At 41.8% G+C, this 6206-nt stretch overlaps 1 protein-coding gene across 2 annotated transcripts in view; it reads left to right on the forward strand.

The window, feature by feature from the left end:
* The first annotated feature begins 3396 nt into the window (after positions 1 to 3396).
* Positions 3397 to 6206, forward strand: part of TNFSF13B (tumor necrosis factor superfamily member 13b) — a 32098-nt gene continuing 29288 nt past the window's right edge. The window contains exons 1-2 of one of the 2 annotated variants that reach the window (XM_019525615.1): positions 3397 to 3548; positions 4977 to 5048. The gene's annotated coding sequence lies outside the window, so the exon portion shown is untranslated. The remainder of the gene's footprint in view (positions 3549 to 4976; positions 5049 to 6206) is intronic. The other variant, XM_019525616.1, reaches the window with a different exon arrangement.

Here is a 6206-nt window from a genome sequence, read left to right on the forward strand (position 1 = left end):
CCAGCTGTCTGCCACAGGCAGCCTGGGCTCTAGGCAGCTGCAGCAGGTAGCCTGCAAATAGCTGCCCAGGCTCCATGCTTGTGGGAACTGCACTTCGGAGGGCAGAGAAGGGGCCGAGGCAGCACAACCCTGGTCCCCTCCCTCATGGTCCACCCAGAGGCACGTGCAGCTGCTGCCAGCAATGAGGATCAGGCTGTGACCCCCTCCCCCCAGTCTGCCCCAGCATGCCAAATCAAGGCATGGGGTATGTTTGGTGTTCCTGCCAAAATGGTTATCAACCTCTGATATAGGCCTTTTCCATCTTACCCAAAGGACTGAGACCTGTTGGAATACTTTGCTACTTGAACTGGATTGAAAATGAGGTGAAAATACAAAGCCAATGTAAAAATCTCTTAAGTCACCTTTGGAGTAAGCATCCTGAGACCAGTTAAAAATGTGCTAGTCATATACCTGGTCTTATCTAGGCTTTTCTTGTTCTTAATGTGTTCTCAGAACTATGATATTGTAGAGCAGAGAGTGGTAGTTAGCCATGTTCGTTTGAAGCCAGGGAGAAAGCAAGGTAAAGATGAACCATAGGCATATCTGTTCCAGTTCACCTATAAGCTTTTGTGAACAAGAGCTCATTTAATCTTTTGTGTTTAAATTGCTATTTTATAGCCTGCTCTGCATATATCCTTTCATAGTATCTTGCCCATGAAAGCTTATGCATTTCTTATTCAATTAGTCTTTACTTAGCAGTTTACCTCTTTCTTAGTCTTCTTTGTATCAGGCTAGCCTCAAGGTACATCTCCACCTGGCTGCCTATACTACCATTGGTAAGCCACTAAGTTCAGAAAAAGTGATTAACAGTTAATTTTGTTCATTGTAACTATTTAGTGATAGAGATTTTTGCTTTTTTCTCTACGCTTAATAAACTTGATGTTTTTCTCTCCTGGTTCACAAAACTGGTCATAATACTACTTTCACCCATGTCTCTTCATACCTAGAGAATGCATCTAAATGTATGTACTATTAGCACAGAGCAATAAACCCCGGTGCATGTTGCACAGGAGTTTATTGCTCCTGGGCACCATGTCTTCATGTGCATCTGGGACCACAGCATGTTAAGCTGGGTCAGAGCAGCCCTGGCTGGCAGGGGGCCCTAGGGATCAGGCTGCCAGCCAAAGGGCTGCTCCAACCTGGCTCAGCGCGCTGCAGAGGGGTTGCCTGAGGCACGAGGGTGCTCCAGTGCAGGGCTAGCTGGCAGACAGCCCCTCACTGAAGCATACTCATGCCCCAGCCAACCCCATCAGTGTGTTCACATGTGTTGCTGTGTACTAAAGAATGCTGCAGCAGGACAATACTTGTATTTACAAGTACTAACCCTTGGCAGAGTTCATTAGTTTTCTGCTGCCTAATAGGACCTCATATGTAAAGGTTGAGATGTTCAGGCAGCTCCACAGTAAATGTCTTGTGTCTATGTGCTCACGGAGAACAGAAACTTGAAACCTGCTATTGGAGCTTCCAAAACTCTCACCCATTTAGTTCTAAGGTAAACAACTGTAAAAGTAAAATGAAAGGATAAATGCAAAGAAGAGCTGTCACTTATAAAACGTTGTACCTGAATGCACAATACTGCTGTGAATGTTCCTCATGCACACAGGTAATGTAAATGGCTACTGCCCTGAAGAACTAGGTCTAATTTTTGAAAGGTAGTTAAATAAATTAATTACTAGACAATTGATTTTATAAAGTACAGAATAAAAGGCGCTTGGATTGCTTGACATAAGAAACCTGGATAGAATGAAACTATACATCATAGCTCATAAAAGCCGTTTACTGTAATACTTTAAATACAGAATACTTCTAAAATATAAAAATAGTGGGATAGAATGTAAAAGTTCTTATTAAATGCACACAAATGTGTGCTTTCAGTACTACTACACTAAATCATATATTGCACGCATGCTTGCACGTGTGCACGCAATATATGTAATGCAATGTGTATGATATAATGTATGTATGTATAGATACACAGCACAAACTAAGACAAAAACATTAGATAAAAGGAATATAATATTTGCACTACATGAATTCGGAGGAGGCTGCACTACTGAGAAGTCAAAACAAGGATGAGGAGCTGCCCCATCTGTGAATAAAGCCTAGCTGGAAACCATGAGTTTCAGTATTTCTCAAAACCTTTTCTCTGTTCAGTAGAAAAACTTGCTGACAGTATCAATAATTGTGGTTATGTCTGTCTTGTGCATTCAAACTATCTGGGCAAGTAATCCGGTTTTCTTTTTCGGGTAGTTTAGTTATAACTAAAATGAAACTCAGCATTGATTAAACAGCGTAAGACTGGGATGTTTAATATTTGGAACTTGAAGTATTATGTTGACAGTGTTACTTACAGGTCATGAATATGTTGTCTGTCCCCCACCCCTCCTTCAAGTATTTTATAACTACATTAAAGCCCCTGGCAGGTGTGAAAATAAGGGCACAATTGGGATCTGAGGAATTTCACGCCCCATCCCAAACAACACGTGTCCTGCTGTGCACATCTGATGCTTGGGATAAAATATAAAAATTCTTAATACAAATCATGCAACTGCCAGGGCCATATTGGCACTGTCCAGCCTGATTCCAGGGATCAAGCAGGGGGAAGCTCTATCCTGGATTAACACATGTTGTAATACTTGCCAGGGCCTTAGGTGTGGCTTTTAATCGTGGGAAGGAAGCACTTTTGGGACTTAGGGAATTCTAGATCATGGAATTAATTGCAAATGAATGTTGAAAATGTCTTTATCATTTAGTTTATGTTGAATATGGTTAAAAATGTAAATCCCATTACCTCAAAATTTGGTACCTAGTCATAGGGACCAGGATTTTTAAGAGGTACTAATCGGTCTCCAATATTAATTATTCAGTGTGAGGAAATGTTTGAAGGGTTTTGTTTTTCTCTCCAGTCTTCCTAAAAGACTCCTTTTAAATGTTTAAGTTAGGAATCCCAAATAACTAGTTGCATCAGAAAAACTTGGAAATAGCTTTTTTTTTTTTTTTTTCTTCGAATCTAATTTCATGTGATACGGCAACACGATTATTTGTCATGAGTAAATGGAAGTATAAAAATGTGTGCGCACACTGACATGGGAGAAGTTTACTTTTCTGTCAGCCTCAGGCTGTGCGTGGGTGTATGTCATGAGGTTATTTTTTTGTGTGTTTAGGCATTTTGGCACTTGTGTATTCATGTTTAGGATTTGCAGGCTTTCTTTTGAATAAAAACCCTGGTGTTACAGCCCAAAAAAGTGCAAACTTTCAAAAGTAGGAAGATATGTAATTTGTGCAATGACATCATTGCATTATGTTCAAGGTCCTGGATAAATACTGCCTCTCAATTCAGGAAGCAGCAAAGGAACTAACTCCACCTGCTGTCTTGGACAGGCAAAGACTGTTTTATCCTCCAGCTCACTGTGCCAACCATTTACAAAATTTGAAAGTGAAAGGCAACACAGAGGCAGTCAACTTCTGCTCCACATCGACTCAGCAGCAGTGTATAGAAAGATCTGGCTGTGAGTATATAATGTTATGCCTTGGCACTACTGAGACTTGAGACCTATGCTCCCTGCTGCTAATGGGTTTGTATGAGTACTTTGGCCTATGAGATTGGGAGACCATCTACTTCCAGATGACACAGGAGGGCTTCTTGTTTATATCACTTCATCAACTCATTTTAGCTCAGCAGTCCTGAAGGTCTAAGAGAAATGAAACCATATTTTTTTATGCTGTTGAGTATGAAGCTACTCATAACTCAGGCCACAATAAGCTTTGTGTTGTCCAGCTCAAGACAAATGGCCTTAGGGGTTTCCTTTAAATGGAAACTTCCAAAATATAAATGTGCTCAAATTTCTCTGATTGTTTTACCTTCTGTTTGTAACCTGCTTCCCCTGTGCCCACCCCTGCCTCCTGCCAATCCCCCTTCCTCCCCAGTTTTCAATATTATAGTCTTTTTCTAATCTCTCTTCTTTCTGTTCTATTCTCTGCCTTCTCTTTCAATCCATTTTAATAGCCACATTTACCAAGCATTCAATGGTCTAGTAGATGCAGGTTGTCCATCAATTTGCTTTATATACTGGAGTGAATAACAAGATGTAGTCCTGCATTTGCAGGAGAAGAGGTTCTGAGAAAACTGCTACTGCAATCAGCCTGAATAGAACTAAGTGTTATGCCTTCTATGAAGGAGGTAAGTGGGATACTAGAATCTATGTTGGAAAAAAGGAAAAACAAAAGGGAATGAAATAGCATTACACAAAGTACAGCAGAGAAGCCAGGAAACCAGATTTTACTGTCCAAAAAGAAATGCATATTGAGCATTGATCCTGATTTTTACAGAATTTGGTACAAAATTTCATATAATTTTTGAATTAGGAAGGTGTGTGCTCTTTTTGAACCTGGCTATGTTATGGGTTCTTTTTTGCTATATTACTCTCTCTAAATGCTACCAAAATGGGTGGCTCCTTTAAACTTCTTATTCTTCAGTTATCTACAGTGTGCTGTGCCTAGTCCTATGTCAGAAGTACTGAAGAGGCAGGGTGAAAAAGATATAATTTGTATGTGTGTATTAACCTGATAATTTAAATTAAAAAATTTAAATATATATCTTTTTTATTTTAAACAAATACTTTATTACATGCTTTTGCCTAAATCACATGGGCAGTACTCCACTCCCTGCCAGCATTAAGGTTATTAATTTAAAAAATGAACATATGCAAAATGCACAGCCAAGATAGCTCTATTTGCAGTTTCATTGTTATGTCAGGTCCTGCGGGAGTTGGGGACTTCCTGAATTGTGTATCATGTAGGCAGTTGCTAATGACTGACGGTGCTATGAATCACCTTAGCAGAAACGTGCACTTTGTCGCAGAAAACTCTGTATATGCCTCTTAAGTAGGAGCAAAGCAAATGTAACCTCTTTTCTTTATGGGAAACGAATGTATCAGATATGGACAGAAGCTGATAGACCACTTTGGAAATAGAGGCATCCCAAGAGAGTACTCGGAATAACATATTTGGTAAGATGCATACTCACTTTTCTAATCCCTCCCCTGGTATCTCTGCTGCTTTGTGCCATCTTGTGCACCCAGGTAAGCCAGGCTAGCTTTATAACCTTATAGAGGAACCCATGCTGTATTGTGTTACTTAATGTCTATTAATCCTTCTCCTTATGGAGTACAACTGTAACCTGGCTTGGACTTCAGTGAATACCTAATCTACATAATAGCATTCACACGTTTCCCCCCCTTTTTTTAAATAAATATTTTTCAAATTTGTTTTTAAACTCTTGGGGCACATCCAGAGGAGTACACACGTGTATCTTATAGCGTCTCAGACCCCTTTGAGATGCTGCAAGAGGCATGTGTGGGAACAAGAAAACATTTCCCGTGCTGCAAATTTGCAGTGTGGGGGCAAAATTAGATGCAGCAAAAAAAAATGCAGCAGAAAAAAGCGGGGCAGAGCACGGTCCCAGGCTGTACCCTGAGGCAACTGGAGGCTGGGTCCTCCACAGAGATGCTCTGGTAGCAGCCAGAACATCTCTATGGCTGGCCCTCACCCTGGTGCTGAAGCACGCTGCCTGCCCATGCTGGGGTGGGGGGACAGGCATCAGGGCCTGGGGGTGCAAACAGGGGATGGGGCCAGGCAGGGCAGCCAATCAGGGGCTTTGGGGCAGCGAGCAGGGCTGGGTGGGGCAGCCATCAGGGGGGCTGCAGGAGCCGGTGGGGGATGGTGCCAGTGGTGGGGCAGCAATCCGGGGGGTTGGGGAAGCAAGTGGGGGTGGGGCATATGGGCCCTGCGTGGGGGGTAGCTCCTGCAGGGGCCATTTGGCCTCTGTTGGGGGGATTGTGTCCCCTGTGGGGGGCAGCAAAACATATAAGTATTTAGAATTCATTTTATTATGATGATAGAGACACTGGTAGGCTTCCAAATTGCTTTAACACTGTAGCTATATCAATAAAACATTGCCTAACTGATCTCTGCCTCTCACTCACTCTATCGTGGTCTTTTGTTTTAATTGTGGAGGAACATAGATTTCGGGGTATTTTACAGAGTGACTTTGGAATTTTTTTATTAGGAATTTTTCAGTTTTCCAGTAGGGAACACCAGAATTCCTGCTTACAGAATTCCTGCAGTAGGCCAGTGGCAGGACCCTGCCTGCTCAGGGCTGGCACCTT

The sequence above is a fragment of the Gavialis gangeticus genome, unplaced genomic scaffold (genome assembly GCF_001723915.1).
Source record: "Gavialis gangeticus isolate Ggan-Ray unplaced genomic scaffold, GavGan_comp1, whole genome shotgun sequence".
In the NCBI taxonomy this organism is placed as follows: Eukaryota; Metazoa; Chordata; order Crocodylia; family Gavialidae; genus Gavialis; species Gavialis gangeticus.